The sequence below is a fragment of the Bidens hawaiensis genome, unplaced genomic scaffold (genome assembly GCF_021521415.1).
Source record: "Bidens hawaiensis isolate Kalapana, Puna unplaced genomic scaffold, B.hawaiensis_p1.1 tig00057070_1, whole genome shotgun sequence".
NCBI classification, from domain to species: domain Eukaryota; kingdom Viridiplantae; phylum Streptophyta; class Magnoliopsida; order Asterales; family Asteraceae; genus Bidens; species Bidens hawaiensis.
This window is the reverse complement of record NW_027500306.1, coordinates 83,390-101,745: the sequence shown is the minus strand read 5'-3', so window position 1 is coordinate 101,745 and position 18,356 is coordinate 83,390. Positions and strand designations below refer to the sequence as shown.

The window sequence follows — 18,356 nt, the reverse complement described above, 5'->3', positions numbered from 1 at the left end:
TTAAGCCTTTCTTTTAGTATTCATTATCGTGTTTCTTTAGTTTCTTCTTTTTTCAAATCCCCTTGAACATATATCTAGAGGTGAAACCAGACTCTCCACGTACTCCAATGCGGGCGCACTCCCTAAGTACCCGTCTTTAAGTGAGATGTTGAGTGTATTATACGAATCTTTGGACGGGTCATAAATGATTATGAGACCCCATGAGAGACTCATCAAAAGAATTCTTACGCTATCTGAAGAAACACTAAGTTACCCCGGCAGATTACGGATAATCTTAGGGTCAAGTAGATGTTTCCCACGAGGGTTAGGTCCGGCAAAGATGGTTATTCTTCTGATGACCTGCAAAACAGACACCGTGAGCTCGTCACTGAGAAGGGGGGTACCTCCTTGTGACCACCCTTCGGCGTGAGAATCAGACTAGATTGCTCTGAATATAAGTGTATATTAAGAGAAATAGCTAGAGCAGATAAGATATGTGATAATGATGGTATAAGATAAGATGTGTGATAAGATGTGATATGATAATGATACCGTTCCAAGGTGCTGGAGTATTTATAGCCGAAGGTAGGTTTCCAAGCAGGTACAGCCAGCTGTATAATATTCATTTTCTACCAACTGTGGGCTACGCACGTGCCATGCTGGTGGTTGGTGGGTAGGCAGCGGCTGATAGTGACATGGCCGGCTGTGTACTATTCCTTTTCCACCAACTGCAGGCTATGTACGTGCCACGATGAGGGTTGGTGAGTAGGCAGCGGCTGATAGTGACATTAAGTACTAGAGCGTGCTGCTCGTCGTACTGTTGTCAGTGAGCTGTCACCCTGTGATTGGTTCATGGGCTGCTTTGGTCAGATCTTGTCTATTTTGTCCATACCTTGGCAGGTATAGTACAAAAGATCCTCCAGAAGCGTACGGACTGCTCATTTGGGCGGGAGTATTCCCGCCTTGCTCATTCCTTCTTCAGGTGACATTACTGAATTATTGAGAGTTAGTGCCTTGTGCGTGTAGCCTTACTATTAGTGCGGGTAGCCTCCGCTGATGGCTTGTATCCGCAGCTGCGGGAACAGGCGGGGTACTTCACCATTGGGAGGCTTTTCCTGCGGGAACAGCTGGCGTATGCGCGTAAGGTCTTCATCTCTCTGAGCATGGTGGGTCCTGCGGAACCAGTTGGTCTTTGCGCAGACGTCCCTCTTCAAGGTGAGTCTTGCGGGTCCAACTGGGCTCTGCTGGGACCTACCTCTTCACTATCCAAAATACGAAGAGCGCAAGAGGGCAACTTCGGAGTATCATTCAAAGGAAACTTAAATGAATATATTTTAGACCATTGGTTTTGCTCCTCCATAACCCACATGTTGAATTTGGCATTGGTATCACTGCCGCGGAGTAATGCACAAAGGTATCCGTTTAAGGTACCCAAAAGATGTGGATCAAACGGTAGATTCATCTTTGAAAGTCCAATATCTTTAACATCAAGCACGGTCAACGTGTTCGTAGCATTTGCAATCCAGTACAAAAATCCATTTATAAATGTACCCACATCAGGCGCATGCTTAATGGATATGTTGTATCTTGAAGTGCTCCAAGAACTCCAACAACTCTTTAAAACTATAGACATCACATATATTGCAGTGTTCACTAAACCTAACAATCTTTAAGTCATCCGAGTTCTCACCATAGCCAAATCCATACCCGCCTTTGCTACAACGAGGCGGTGGGTTGGGAAGCTTCTTAGATTCGCATGTAAACGGATTGTAAAGAATGAAATAATCCGAATATCCCAAAAGTACTATCCCGTTGAACGTTCCAATAACGCTAGCATATGCGTGTTTTCGTAGTAGGTTTTTCAAAGGATAGCATCGACTGACTACTGAATTACTCGTGTCGTCAGATGGCACATTGTCGTCTATAAGATGCAATGTTTGTTTTAATGGGAGAATGATGGTTTTACGTGATCTCGAGTTCATAAACATTGGTTTCCTAAGCATGCGATTCCAGTGTTTCGATACACACCGAAAACGTAATAAGGGTTTTGCTGGAAGCCGAGCAAAATACTGCAAATAATTTCATCAGGTAGGAAATCAGCCATTGGAAAACCAACACAAGTCTTAGTCGATTGACAACGGCCAACCTAGGAAGAACAAAGATATGTCTATAAACTTCAACAAAGTAGAAACAAGTAATTATATATTTATGAAGTTAGCAACTATAATAATCAACTTAAAAAAACAATGCCTACCTGAGAGTTGGGAATTAAAGACGTGTGGAATTGAACTCGATTGATTTAAAACCTCGTATATATACTTTTATTATAGCCGACGTATAGTGTTTATCTTGACCGGGAACTCCGGCGATAAATTTGGCAACTTCTTGGGTTTCCTAATCAATCAGCTTATTTGTCACATAAGAATTACAATAAAATATTAATAAATAGATAAATAGAGAGGATAACTTAGGAAAATCTATTTGGAAACATGATCAAATACATTATATTCTTAACATGTAAACAATAAGAACCATTTTGTTGTTATCATTAGGTTTATTTTTATAGGTGTTTGCTGTTATTTTTTGTTCGTATTTGCTAATTTTTGATTATGGGACGTTATAAGTATTTGCTGATTTATATTTTGTTGTTAATATTAGATATTTTTTGCTGTTATAAGTATTTGCTGTTATTATCGTGTTCCTGATTTTGATTCTTTTGTTCTAATTTTTAGGTTTTTTTCTTTTTTATTATAAATCATTGTTTATGTAGATTGATATTGTTTCTTACGTTCTCATTTATTTATAAAATAATATTATTTCGTACGTTCTCATGTTAAGATTAAAACGTACATGAACCTTCCAATATATTTATATTTATAAATAATGATTACCAATACTAATATTGATAACTTACGTACATATATACGTATATTCTCTCATAGTAGGTACGTGACGTCTTTTTAAGATAGCTTGAGATGTTATGTCATCGTTCACCTAGACTCGCTCTGGTGTAAAATGTATGGAAACGGGTCATTACAGTGGTGCACTGGTCACACTAAAAGCTTTACAACATCTTTTAAATGCAATTCAATATTTAAAGTTTGTAACAAAACCTTTATTATAACTTTATAAGCATTACAATAACATTTTAATTGAAAATTATTAAATGGCATATAGATGTATTATTTAATGTGTTGCAAAATTTTAAAAACTAATAAATATGTATTCCGGGACGTATTTTATTCACCAAAATTGAAAAAAGTCTACATATTTTGAGTATTGCTTTTTTGTCCTCGGGATATACCTTTAACGTCTAGGACATTAAAATTGAATTGGCAAAGGTTAACGAGTGGTATATCACTCTCTTTATGAGTTAAGGGTGTTAAATACAAGGTAGATAATATGTTATCGGACTTTAAAATCCTCTACCACACACACAATAATATCGATCATAATCAAATTTACATTAAATAATGAGAGATAAAGAGGGGTTAAACAATTTTCTTATTATAAGATGGAATGAAATGAGGTAAAATAGGTGATATGATACATACGTGGAGTTAAGAAGTGTGAATGTATACCCCATAACCTAAAAAATCAATGTTACTCCGTATTGTGAATCTTTTTAAGTTAATAAGGTATATTTAATTTGTTAAGAAATTTTAGTTATCAAATATAAGGTCATGGAGTATACATTTACGCCTTAACTCCATGTAGACATCACATCAAATACGTTACCCCATTTCACTTCACCTCACCATAAGGATATTGTTTAACCCCACTAACCTCGCTTGATTTAATGTACAATTAACTCTTAAATTATTTTGAATTATTTTGTGTGTGTGTAAAGAACTTTAAAGCCCATTAACATTTTAACTCATCTTATTTTAACGCCCTTTAACCCATGAAGTGATGTGTCAACCATTAACTCTTGTTAAATCATTTTTAACGCCCTAAACATTAAGGTATAGCCTTAGGCCTAATATGGATTTCCTCTGTAAATCAAAATTTTAAAGTAAGTTACTTTTGAATCTGGTATTTTTATGAAATTATTCTGGTTTAATATAAAACTAGTATTTAGACCCGCGCCGCGTTGCGGCGTCGTAAAGTTAGGAAAAGAAAATACAACTTTATGTTACCAAAACACAAAAGCGGCGGGGGCGTAAAGTTAGGAAAAGAAAATACAACTTTATGTTACGAAAACACAAAAACACCTAGACTTAAAGCTCTATTTAGAATGTGCAATGCGTACCAACCTTCACGAATGATGTTTTACAAAGGCTAGTAATATCTCTCTCACCTAAAACTTGTACTGAAACTCTAAAATGGTCTAAGCTTTGCAACACAAACAACCCTGTAAGTTAGTTTTAGCACCATAAGCTACAATAATCAATGTGGCGTGGCCATATTTATTTCGTGCATTGTTAGAAGCTTGATGGCTCACGCTAATTCACAATAACAACACTATAACTACCAACAATTTGAGATACATATTTGCTAATTCAGTAACACTAATAATAAACTATCAACTTACTTGTAATTAAATGTCCATTATGCTTGAAGCATGTAAAGCCAGATAACTATATAATTCATTAGCTAACACAACCACCCCTTAGTTCAAAACGCCGGCAAACTTGCGGACCTATCGTAATCAAAGTTTGAAGACAACATCTGGAGGCACCTTCTACAACCTGCTAAACTTAAGTCAAAACATAGAAAAAAAAACAGTGCAGAAAAGCATACAAAACTACATCTAAGTAAAAGAATAGATGAATTTTAGTAGTTAAATCTCTCAATAAATAAATTAAGGAAAACTTTAAAGTACATAAACCCCAATGAATCAATACTCAGCATGGCCTGACTAATTTGGCATCAATTTTCAGCTAAATTTAAAACTTTTACTTCCTTGCATGTATAATATCTAAGTGTTTGTTTTGAACAAAATAAATAAGCAAAACAAAACTTACCAGCATCTCAATTGGCTTCGATACACGAAAAAGTCATTTCAGATCATCATGTTCCACACCATATAAAACCATAATCTGTAAAAAAAACACCACACAAATACAATCACTAATTCACTATAAATTAAGAGACTGAAAACAATTACATGTTTTTCATAAACTCCATAAAACTTCCATTTATTATTGGTATTACATGTTTTACAGTAAGCAGGTCTAAACTCATTCCTAACTTATAATTAAAATTTATCATCCATAACGAATACCCATCAACTCTTTATATCCATATATAAGCATGAAAGAATTGAACTTCATAATAAGATCAGTAACTAAAGCAGCTTAATTAAAGCATAATGTAGTTAGAATGCTTAAGCTTTTCATCTTCTAGTCCACTCTTTCCTCCAGATCTTTCCAGGTTTAACGTCACCAACTTTGATGATGTTAAGATATTGGCCACTAAATTCGAACAATCTAACTTTAGGCTCAGATCATATTCATGGCTACAAGTGTGGTTGCTTGTTTCCAAGCACCACAATCGCCACACCAAGATTTCGTCGTCATCATCACCCCAAAATCCTAAAGGTGTGGCACGATGGTCAAAGCATCACGTCAAACACCTTATGTGCAGCGTACCTAGGCTCAGAAAACCATCACACCCTTTCTTAAACCCAAAGGAAGAGAGAGGCACATTTCATCGAACACCTCATGTGCCCCGCATCTAAAACGTAAGGCACCGCACCGCTGTTAGCAAAATATTCCATTTGCTATAATAATTCGTTGCAACATCTATATGAGGCTCAGGTCCGCCCAGTGATATATGGAAGAAACAATAGAGCCAAGCACAAGACACAACAATCAGCCTCATACAATACCAAATCAAACATCGCAAACAGTAACTCATAAGGCATAGGCATTAAACATTGCATATGTAGGTCTAATCACTGCATCATTTCAGAAGATCAGATAGAAAACAACCACATCAGTTCTAGCGCTTCTGCAATTAGGGGTTTTCACGGCCACCGGACCACCGTCACCTAGGGTTTCCAAACAGAAACCTGGCAACAGGATGTTCAATCAAAACTTGCTCAAACGGTGGTGGATAGTAGATACAGATGGAAAGACACGTGTGAGCCAAATGAATAAGTACACAACAAAATGCATATCATACAATTTTCATAAGCATAAGTCACAAGCATCAAGTACAAACTTAAAGCATACATTTAGTTAAGAAATGTTGTCTTTTAATGTATACTACTATTTAGACCCGTCACGGGTGACAAAGTTGGGAAACACACCGATCGACGGTTTGGAAAGTTGTAGACCAAATCTCTATCGAAGAGCCATCATCTAGTGAAGCTAAGTGCATTTGCAATCTCACAAAATGTAATAAAATGGAAGAAGAAACAAGTGTAACACACGTGAGAGAAACAACATACATGTGATTCTTCCTAAATCAATCATAAATCAACAAAAATAATGTTCCAAACGAATGAAACAAAGTAGAAAACCAAAGTCAAATTGATAGAATATAGTAACCACATACAATAAAATTTAGTTAGATTATAGGATACATAAAAAAAAACCATTTGGATTTCGTATTTTCTATGCGGCTCAGATAGCCAGATATATAAATTAATGGAACAAAGGATGAGAAATGTACCATGGTTGCAAATAAAACAGTTGCCATGTAAGAGAAACAATTGTTCCTTTCACATAACCATCCAGATTGCCCAGCCAGGCCAATATGTAGATAATCATACTTTTGCTTCGATCCAGTCGAATATCTTGAAGCTTATCATCACAGGCTCCTAAGTTAAAACCAATCCTCAAAAGGCAAAACCCATTTCTATTTAAATTCCAGCAGCTTCACCCACTTGGGTCCGAATGAAGACCTCACCTTTTGAATGCCACGTCTACAAACAGAAGGAACCGGAGAAAGTGTGACAGAACATCGAGTTCCCATTAAACCACCCCTTTGCATCATTCTGTCTTGGTTTACTAAACCCATTGTATAGCACAAACGTAAGATAGATGTAGCAGAAAGATCATCCTCCGCATTCCACAATTCATAAGAAATTCAGATCCAATTAAACATTACATCAAACACTTTATATGCATGCATTTCAAAGATCAATGTAACATCAAATTAAATCGTAATTCCCTTTCCCTACATTAAAAAAAAACTCTAAATGCAATCAATAGCAAATGAGTGGTCTGACATTTGAATTTCAAGAGGCTAAAAAATCCAAGACGACCTACAACAGATGAAGTTCGACGGCAACCTAACCATGATTCTCAATTAGAACTCAAAACAAACAAAAATGAACTTTATGACACCTAAAATCAAACAAGCAAATTACCTAAAGTAAATCATAGTATGAAAATAAAAAATTACTGAAGAAAGACGGATCCGATCCCTGGATCCAATGAGTCCACGGTGTAAAACACGACAACTACTAACACCGTATGAGCACAACTTCCCAAAGTCCAATGACCGGAACCTACAAAACAGACACCGCGAGTCTCGTTACAGGAAGGACAAGGTGGGGGGGGGGGGGTCTTCCTGTAACCAGCCTCCGGCGTGAGAATTAGTAACGTTCGTAGTGAAGAGAGTACTGAATTAAAGTAGACTAAGTGTAATCAGAATACCAGTGAGTGAGTGTCAATGTCCCCCTCATGCAGGTTGACAAGGTATTTATAGCCGAAGGAGGTAGGAAGGTGATTGGGCCAGCTGTCCTCTTCTAGAAGATCTTAATAACTGCCTGGACGCGTGTCCTCTTATGATAGGTTGAGCTATACGTCCCATGTGCATGGGTGTAACAACCTGGACACGCGTCACCAAATGATAGGACGAATTGCACCCTGGCCATGTGCACAATTATAACAAACTGGCCAGGTGTCCTTCTTTCATTGGTGGGCAAGTCACGTACTCCTCAAGTAACAATCGTGGACGTTCTTCTAGAGTGTAGTTAGTCATTGACAGCTGTCTAATTGGCATTGCCCTCCGGTCATATTGGCGGACCAATGTCTTGTCCTGCGGATGACTTCTGAGGATGCCCGGATGCTTTCGCGCGTGGTATGAGGACGTTCTTCCTCTTCCGTGATATGCGGGTGATCCATATGTCCCGCGGGTGATATGTGAGAGGCTCCTTTATGACCCGCGGGTAGTACTTAAGGGTATTTGGGTCTTTTTGGTACCCTACCTCTATAAGTCCCCCCAGTCCAGTGTTTCTTCCGTGTGAAGTCTTTATGAGGGTGAAATTCTGGACTTAATGTATTTCGGGGGTTTTTGGATTTTGAAGTTAGGTAGAAAATATCTTCTGTTGGTATAGATAATCATGAAAAAAGACAAGTTGACCACTCGCAGGCATGTGAACAGATGATGGGACGTTTATGCCTATTGTCACTGTACCTAACTGCGCTGCTTTTCTCTTTTTCGAATTTCCCGCGTGACGTGGCGATTGGTGATTAGGAGATGAGTTTCTCTCTCCACTGTTCATATCTCATCGCATTAATTGCGATGGGTATAAAAAGAAGAAAAATCTTCTAATCGAAGTTTTATCCCCTTTATTTTCTAATTTCCTTCTTTGCTTTCTCTCTGATAAAGCATTGAACTTTCTCATATACCCTTTTTACCAAATTCTTCTGCAATGTCTAACTGTCACACCCCGACTTAGGGCCTAGGCGTGTGACCACAAGTTGGTACCTATTTTGTAAATATATCTGAGTATTGGGTTGATTTTAGCGGAAGACTTTAGGTTTGAATAGAATATTAATTTACATTGAAAAATTACTCGGGAATTAAACACCCGAGTATTAGTTTATAAAATATACGTTCATATTACAAGGATTATTAGTTATAAAAAACGGAGCCATCTTGTACGCGCTTCTATCTTCATTAAGACTCCAATCCTTGTTAATGCTACTTATGCTTAATTACCTGCAATGGGTTGGAAAAATACGCCAGCTATATGCTGGTGAACACGTATGACTCAATAAAACATTTTGAATGACGGTTATAATACAAATATAGTTTTCTCTACAAGCTCAGCAGAAACATTTCTACTTCTGGTCTATGTACCACTGCCTACACACACAATTGTTCCCAAGCCACGTAGCCCTTTTCTGGGAGACTAGTTATGACCATTAGCCCGCGGCCACGTAGCCTTAGAATGATTAGGCTGAACGGTTATGTTTGGATCCAGACACATGTGTATTCGGTTTGAGTTGACTTTATTTTCTACTTTGTATTATAAAGTTTTAGAGATTGTATGATCTCATGTAAACATTGATTGACTCGCTAAGACAAACACCCGTTCATCTCATTGAGTATAATATGTTTGACTGATTAAAAAGGTTGACGTATTCACCTGTATCGTTGGTGTTGTAAACCTTGACTGATCGATTGATTGATTGTGAATGATACTAACCTATACACAATAGGTTTGTATAAATACTTGAATGTTGTTTTGATTAAGCTATGATTGCTAAGCTTAACCTTGAAATCGTTTATCTTTGATTGTGAATGAAAACACTTGTTTTATGTGACGTTTGATATAGCATGCTTTGGCCTAATAGGTTCTATCACGTTGGTAAGTTTCTCCAGGTAAGTAAACGGGTCCCTCGGTTGATTGGGATTTATGCGAATTACTTTTCCTTAAGCAAGAAACTCACTACTAGTGATATTCCCCTTCCAGTTACTACATGCTCGTCAAAATATCTCTTTTGTTTAACATTACTTCATCATGAAGTAACGTTTATGAAAACATGATTGTGAATGATTTGCAAAATACGATCAAGGTTAAAGGTCATAGCCTCGATTGATAGTCTAAGCTATAATTCAAATAACTTAAACATAACTCCTACCTTAATTCGGATGCTTAGATTGATAATAAGAAAAAGGCAGGATCTTGATCTACTCGCTTAAGTGATTGCTACTTGATTATAACTTCGTTTCTTGCACGAAATACGAGAAAACAGCACGTCGGCTTGTTACGGCAACGGGGCACGCTTTCCAATGCTATGTGTGTGTAAAGAGAGGTGTGTTTGGGATGAATGAGGCTCATACCCGTCACTCCCCTTTTATAGCCATTTTTGGGCCCCGTCGCGTACCGCGCCCGGTCCTTTGGGACTGGTCGCGTACCACGACGCCGCAATATTGCGCCGCCTTATGCGGTGGTGACACGTGGCCTATCACATTGCGCCACGTGTTGACACGGTGTTGGACACGTGTCCGATGACTCACGTAGCGCGATGGGTTACATGTTACCCCGTCGCGTACCGCGGTGGGATAAGATTTTCAGAATTTACATTTTGGTCCCTATACTTTCTAAGTTAGTATATTTAGACTTAATTTAAAGAGGGTAAAAGACGTGGTGTTACCTGAGGAAGCCCTGGTGTGGGCAGGCATGAGCCGTTTATGGGCCTCTGAGTTTATGGTGCCCATCTTCGTTGACTTATATGAACGTAAGTTACCCCTACTGTTTTTTCTTCCTCTTTGAAGTTTTTATGATTAAATCCTTATTTTTTCAGGTCGAGGTTCTATGCTCAACGCCCTTTTTGAGGATAGAGGTTGTGTCCGACATAGTATTCGGGATGCCGGGGACCAACCTATTCTTGAGAAAACCAAGTCTCGTTTCCTTTTTCCAAAGAAGGTGCGAGCTGAACCTATTGTCTCGGACGCCACCTTTGAGACATGTGCGTATGTTCTAAACCCTCATCCGCTTAATGCTATTACTTCTGACGGGACGATTGCCACTTTATTATCAAGTGATGATGATGGCGATGCCTCTAATTTTTCCACCTCTCAAGAGGAGAGGGGGTCTAATGACGATGCACCTGAATCTTCTTCTGTCTCCCATTTATTGGCAGAATTAGAGAAGAATAGAGCTTTTTTGGCTTTTCAAGCAAGTCAAGCGGACACCATGACTGCGGATGCTGAGGCGGGACCTTCAAAGAAGAAACAAAAAACCCATCATCCCAAGAAGCTACAGTACAGTCTTGCTGATCGCATTGACACACTAGAAGGTATGTATTACCCTTGGGGTTTTTTACTATTTTGGGCTGTTAGCTGAGTGTAGTTTTTTTGTGTAGATCCGCTGATCTTGCCAGAAGATGTGTCCGAAAGGTTGCCTACTCCAACTCCTCAGACAGAAAGGCAGCCGTCTCCTTCTCCAGAAAGGAAAACGGAAAACAAGCCTCCTACTCCTCCTACTGAGCTTGTCACGGAGGATCGGCCAACATCTCCTCCGACTGAAACTATTATTGAAGAGAGGGTGCCGAATCCTTTGGTTGAAACTTCGGCGGAGGGACCTGACAACTAGTCTGGGTCTGATAATCGTTTCGACTATCTTTTCCATACTGGGAGTATTACTGGTGACCAGCAGACCGATCCTACTGTTAATGAGGAGGGTTTCAGGACCGATGAGTCTTCTCTTCGACCTCCTCCTCAACAATCATCGTCTTTCCCAGTTCGCCTAGAACCTTCAGGTTCCCGTTATTATGGGGACGCAAACTTGGGTGATAGGCATGATTTGTTTGTCCCTCCATGGGACCTCACTAACGGATCCCGGTTCACTGACCCCGGGGTCTGTATGAGTTTTATGAAGCATTGTGCGCCACCTTCTGAGATGGCATATCAACGTGACCTCTCCCGCCACGATCTTCATATGAATGTAGCTTATCACCTGGCTAATGCCTTAGCTGGTATCCAGGGGGTTTTATGTGAGTGGCGCACTCAAGGCGGGAAGGTTGGAGAAGCTCGTCGAGCCACTGAGGCTGCAAAGAAGGAGGCTGAGGAGCATCGCGTTGCGGCCCATACTGCTAAATGGAAGCAGGCCGACGCGGATAACGCCCTCAAAAGTGAGCAAGATCGCAATGCTGCAGCTGCTCACCGATGGAAGGAAGCTTGTGAAAAGCAAAATTCCCTTCTTGAGGCTGCTCGGGCCAAGGCTCAACGGGAAAGAGATGATTTGGTCCGGGCGCAAGGAGCAAACTCGGCCTTGGAAAATCAAGTGTCTCTCCAAAGCACTCGAATCCAGGAGCTTGAGGTAGAGTTGAAGTTGCATAGAGAGCAAAATGAACTTAAAGACAAAAGTGCCCTTGAGGTTCAAGCTGCTTATGACTCCCTCTTGCAAGCTCATGAGAAAATGGCCACGAAATCTCGGGCGCTTCAAGTGCGAGCCGAACGTGCGGAACAGGACCGTTAGTGGTTCCTCACCCGAGGGGTTAATGTTGTAAGCTTTTTCCTCTTTGAGTGTTCATTGCTTCCTTCTCATTTCTGATGCTGAAAACTTTGTATTTTTATCCTGACAGGTCATCCGCCATATCAAGGGAAGCAAGGAGCTTACTGACAGCTTTGCCAATGTAATGGTTGCTTCTTCTTTACTTGGACGTGTGATAGGCTTTCATGAAGGGATGAATTATGCTCAAAGTAACCGTTCATTCAAAGATCATCCTCTTCACGGGCTTGACGTCAAGTAGGAGCAGAAGATACGGGTTAAGGAACATGATGATCTACGCTTCCCGCTTTAGGACATGCTTCTGGAATTTGCTTCCGCTCATGACAGTGTGCAATTGTTAAAGATCTATTTGGGTGAGGAATCTGAGGATGACTCTTCGGAAGACACGTCATTAAAGGATTCGGAAGACAAAACAACCTCAAACCCTTTATAATAGGTTTAGACGTTATGTAATTTGCAATTTTCCTTTCCACTTTTGTAATCATTTTTTGGATAACTAATGATAAAAAGCTTTATGTCTTTTGTGAATATCCAAATATTTTAAGGAAAATACCTTTAGTAGATATTTTTGAATTTTAAAAGTCGGATAACTTGTATGACGTGGCGGAGAGAGAAATTTCTGGGGACAACTGACAAGACGTGTATGACGTCTTTGACACTCTGTCTACAGTTTCTTGAGTCTCCCGCCTGACGTGTCAATCATCTGGCGGTCTACGATTTCTCTCTCCTCTGGCACACCATCAATCGCATTAATTGCGAAGAGTATAAATATAGCAGTTGTAATTTCATTCCACTCTTATTACTCTCAAAATTCTTCTTCTTTCACACACTCGAAGCATAAGAGCTTTCCTGAGATTCCCTTCTTCTTCTTATCAAATGGCTGGAGAAAAGAAAGGTACTCCCACTATTCACGACGTCGTTGTACATCTTAAAGACAAAGATTTTAATGATGTCGTTAACGTATACGATCTGGCACCGGAATGGGAGCCAGAATGTCCTGCAAAAGATTCTGTTGCCACCAGTCCACCACTGAAGAAGATAGCTTTATATGTGGATCATTTCACGACCGGAAATTTCCGAATTCCGGTGATGAACTTCGTCCAATCGGTTTTGACAACCTATGGGATTCATATCTCCCAGGTCCATCCTTTTGGGATGTTACGAATTCGACACTTCGAATTTTGTTGCCAAGTTCGAAATTTCGAACCATCTGTCGGCATGTTTGCCGTATTTTACAAGATGACCTTCCGCGATGGATGGTATAGCTTTGCTTCCACCGGAAAGAATATCATAGGCTCGGAATGGATCACACAGCCTTCATGGATGGAAGCCTAAGTTTTTCTAGATCCGGGAGGAGGTTATTCCGTTCCCGATGACCTGTCGGAAGGCGGAAGAGACCATGCCAGTGGTTCCGGCTTCCGCCCACGAGGGACTTTCTTGGTTTAAAGCCTTGACTACTACTCCAACTCCCATGCGCCCAATCCATGAAGGGGCAATGGTGAGTGCGAAGATGAGCCGTCTATGGCCCTTTCCCTCATTGGAACCTTACTACGAACAGACTGACAAGAGTAAGTTTTGGGAGTATTCCTTTTCTTGTTTTAATATTCCTCAGATTTCTGACTATTATCATTATTTGTGCAGGTGATGATTCCGCCTTCAGCACTTTGTTAGATCATGAGGGAGGAATGATGGTACGCCGCCCCATCGATGAACGAGATGTGCCTTTTCTTGAGCGCACCCGTTCCAATTTTGTATTTCCCACCGCGTTTCGCCCGGTACCCATAGTTTCCGAGGCGATGTACGCCAAAGGTGAGGCATACGTTAAAGATTGCATCCAGAAAGGTGAGGGCATTTTAAAACCTCGACCTGTGACTGCTATTACTTCCAGCAGAGTGGTTGTACTATTTTCCTCCAGCGAAGAGTCGTCACTCTGTGAGGAAGTTTTTCAGCTGATGCTAACAAAGTTGTGGACTCAACTGCAGGTCTTACCCGCCAAAGAGCCACTACTAGCCAAGAAGCGGGTCAAGATAACATTGACACTGCTGCGGTAGGAAACCATCCCCAACCCGACGATGTCACTACTGAAGGTGAACGTCCGGTTACTGATGCGGATGTTTCGAAGGTGGCTGGCAAGCGCAAGGTTAATCCCGCCAAAGCCGCCCCTAAGAAGAGATCTAAGAAAGCAAAGCCCGCTGCCTTGGAGGCGCCTTCGGACCAGCTCGACGCGGAGACCCTTCCTTGGGTAAGTTAACAAATTTTTTGCATTCGTTAACTGTTATGAACTGGAATGTTGCTAACCAACTTTTAATGTTATTCAGGGAACCTGGATGACCTTGCTGAAGGTGTTTCAGGTCTGAAAAGTTCTACTCCTCTTCCGCCACCACCACATAATAGTGCTAAGGATCCGATTGAGGTAGCGGATGACTCTCCTCTGAAGAATAAGGAGGTCGACAATACTGAACATGTCAGTATGTCACCTTCTTATAATTTTCATCATTTCAGGGACCAAGGGGGCGTGAGCATGTTTCCTCACGCCCCTCAGACTTCTCCAGCTCCTCAGGAGGAAGATCCTACCCCGCACCAACCGCGTTGGTCATTACGTCGGGATTCAACATTCCGTGACGTGGACCTATGTTTCGAATATTTGCGGGAGAGTCTTCCACCCGGTGAGAGGGAGCGACATCGCCGTAGTATTCGCCAAGAATTATTGAACTCCAGTTCTTATTATTTGGCGAATACTATTTCCACTAACCAGTGACTGGTTAGCGATGAATGAGCAATGGGACGAGCTGGCGGCCTCTGCATCCGAGGCCAAGGAGGAAGGTCTTAAAGCTATGAATGAGGCCCGAGAAGCCCGCCAGGATCTGGAGGAGGAGAAGGTTGCTCGATCTGCTGCCGAAGATGCCAAGGTTGCTCTCTAGAAACAGTTGGATGAGCAAGCCAAATCAATGGATGAGCAAGCCAAATTGATGGAGGCTCTGCAAGCTGAATTGGCAGCCAAGGACAGGCGTTTGGCTAACCTTAATGCCAAGAACCGAGAACAGGCTTTAGAGTGTGCCGGCCACAAGATGGATCTCGTCCGGGCCAAGGCTGACCAAAAATGGCTACTATCGAAAACTATCCCCAAGGTCTGTACCTTCTTTTTATTATAAAAAATCTAAGTGTTTAGAGTTACTTATACATGATTGTTCCAATAGGTCATCGCCGATGTTCGGGCAAGTGATGAGATGGGGACTGTGTTGCTGTTCTCCTGAAGGCATCCAAGCAAGCTGGCCGCAAACTGGGTTTCGAGGAGGGTTACCAATTTGGTTCAACTTCCAGGATTCCCGAGGAGTATATTTTGGCTGGCCAGGATACTACTGCCGTCCTTAAACAAAAGTCAAAGGATTTTGATTCTTTGAAATTTTCTTTTGACGGAGCAAATATCCGAGCTTGCGGATAAGGAGGACAGCATCAAGCAGCTAAAATCTCTTCTTGAACTTGATGAAGAAGATGCTGCGGAAGACGAAGGTGTGGGGCATAATGATGTCGCACCATAGATAGATTTTTGTTTTTCTCTGTAACTAAACTTTCCATATCTTTTGTAATCCCTTTTATATGAATAAAGAAGGCGTATTTTTATATCTGGTGCACTTTGTTTATTTTTCATAATATAAGTGTTTGGAGGATCTTCTTTGTAGGCCAATAGAGGATTACATAACAATACAAGTCTTAAACGACTGAAATGAAAATTTCTATAAATGAGGCATAAGCCGAATTACAAGAGGTGAAATTACATAGATTGTAAATATCTAATTAGGCACGCAGGCCAAAGGAAAAACAAACTATATGTAGCATTTCTTTAGTTGGGCCACATTCCAAGTCCTAGGGATCTCAGTCCCATCCAACTTTTCTAACTTGTAGGCACCTTTAGGTAAAACTTTCTGAATTTTATAGGGTCCTTCCCAAGTTGGGGCCAACTTGCCCGGAGGCTTCATTATTGCGGAAGACATAGTCTCCCGCATCAAAATCACATCTTTGGACCCGCGAGTTATAATACTTTTGCAACTGTCGTTTGTAATTGTGTTCGCGGATCGATGCTAGTTCTCTCCTCTCTTCGAGGAGGTCAAGGTTCATCCGGAGTTCATGATCGTTTTCCTCAATCAGTAAAACTCGGGCGGATGGGATTCCAATCTCGGCTGGAATCATGGCCTTTGTGCCATAAGTTAGACTAAAGGGGGTTGCAGAATTGCTGGAATTATTTTGGGTGCGGAAGGCCATAGTACGTGGGCAATTCGTCGACCCAACCCGTCCGTTTAGTCCCTAGTCTTGCTTTGATTCCTTCCTTGATCGTCCGGTTGGTTCTCTCAACCTGACCATTCGCTGCGGGTGGGCTACAAAGGTGAAAACTTGAGAAATGTGTAGCTCTTTTAACCATTCTTGTAGCCCACTGTCCGCGAACTGAGTTCCGTTATCGCTAACGAGTTCCAGAGGAAGCCCAAACCGGCATATTATGAATTCCCACGGGAATTTCTTAACACTTGCTGCTGTTATGGAAGCAACCGGTTTAGCTTCCACCCACTTTGTGAAGTAGTCGATGGCTACTATCAAGAATTTGACACGTCCGGGGTCTTCGGGGAAAGGTCCCATTATATCAATTGCCCATTTCAACGGCCAAGCCGAAGTGACTGGAACTAACTCATTCTTTGGTCGTAGCGTGTTAGGGGCATGACGCGAATCACACTTTCTGATTTCGTGCACAGCATCCACATGCATTCCTGGCCAATAATATACAACGTTCATTATCTTTGCTACGACCATGCGCGGTCCAGTGTGAAGACCACATATGCCTTCGGGAACTTCTCTGATTAGATAATTCGCGTCCTCGGCGTCCACACAACGAAGTAGTGATCCGAGGGAGGGACGTCGGTATAAAACACCATCGTGTAACTGATAATTCAAGGCTTTGTGTTTAATCTTCCGAGCCACGACTCTTCCTTCTGGGAGAGCTCCGGATGACAAGTATTCTGTAATGGGTGTCATCCAAGACTCTACCCCTGTTTGGATCACTAAAACTTGATTTTGCGGGACAGACGGGCGGTCCAATGTTTCGATGCGGATATCTTTGGCAAAATGTTCGAAGTTTGTTGAAGCCAATTTGCTAAGAGCTTCTGCTGATTTGTTCTCGCTTCTTTTTATGTGAATGACCTTGCACGAGGAGAACTGAAGCATCAAATCTTTCGCCTGTGACACATATGAAGCCATGATGTTATTCTTTGCTTCATATGTGCCGTTAATCTGCCCCGCAATTAACATGGAATCCACACGAGCTTCCAAATGTTTAACCCCGAGCTTTTTGGCTATCCGTATGCCTGCCAAAAAAGCTTCACATTCTGCCTCGTTGTTAGTACTCTTGAAGTCTAACTTTATGGCATATGTGCACTCATGGCCTTCGGGATTGACTAGCCTGAGGCCTGCGCCACATCCCTCACTGCTTGAAGCCCCGTCCGTGAACAAAGACCAAATCTGTCCTTGTTCCGGAAGTGCTTGAGGTTGTTGCTAGATCCAACATTCTTTCTCTTTGTGTTGCGGGACTTCAGTGACGAAGTCCGCCAGCACCTGCCCTTTGATTGCTGGTCTAGGTTTATATTCAATCGCGTGTTCACCTAGTTCGATGGACCATTTGGCCAATCGCCCAGACAATTCCGGCTTGCTGAGGACATTTTTGAGCTTGTATCCGGTTAAAACGTTGATGGGATGCCCCTGAAAGTATCTGCGGAGGCGTCGTGCTGCATAGACCAATGCCAAGACTAGTTTCTCTAGCATGGAATATCTCGTCTCTGGGTCTGACAGTGTTCTGCTGACGTAATAGATCGGTGTTTGAACGTTTTTTCTATCCGTCAGAAGGACAGCTCCAATGGCAATGTTTGATGCTGACAAATACATTGTTAGGGGTTCTCCCGCATAAGGTGCTGTCAACGTAGGCAGTCCCATCAAACATTTTTTGACCTCCAAGAAAGCTTGTTCCGCTTCCGCGGTCCATTTGAATTGTGCTTTCTTGAGGCAGTTTCTCAGTGTTGTTACAAAAGGATAAGACTTGGCTGCATGATTCGCCAATAAATGATTCAAAGCAACCAATCGACCATTGAGTGTCTGAACTTCCTTAAGGGAGGAAGGGGAAGGCATGCGGGCTACA

At 41.4% G+C, this 18,356-nt stretch overlaps 1 pseudogene; it reads right to left on the bottom strand.

Moving 5' to 3' along the window:
- Positions 1-1,234: 1,234 nt before the first annotated feature.
- On the bottom strand, positions 1,235-4,952 carry LOC143601767 (F-box/kelch-repeat protein At3g06240-like; annotated as a pseudogene).
- Between the last annotated feature and the right edge of the window lie 13,404 nt (positions 4,953-18,356).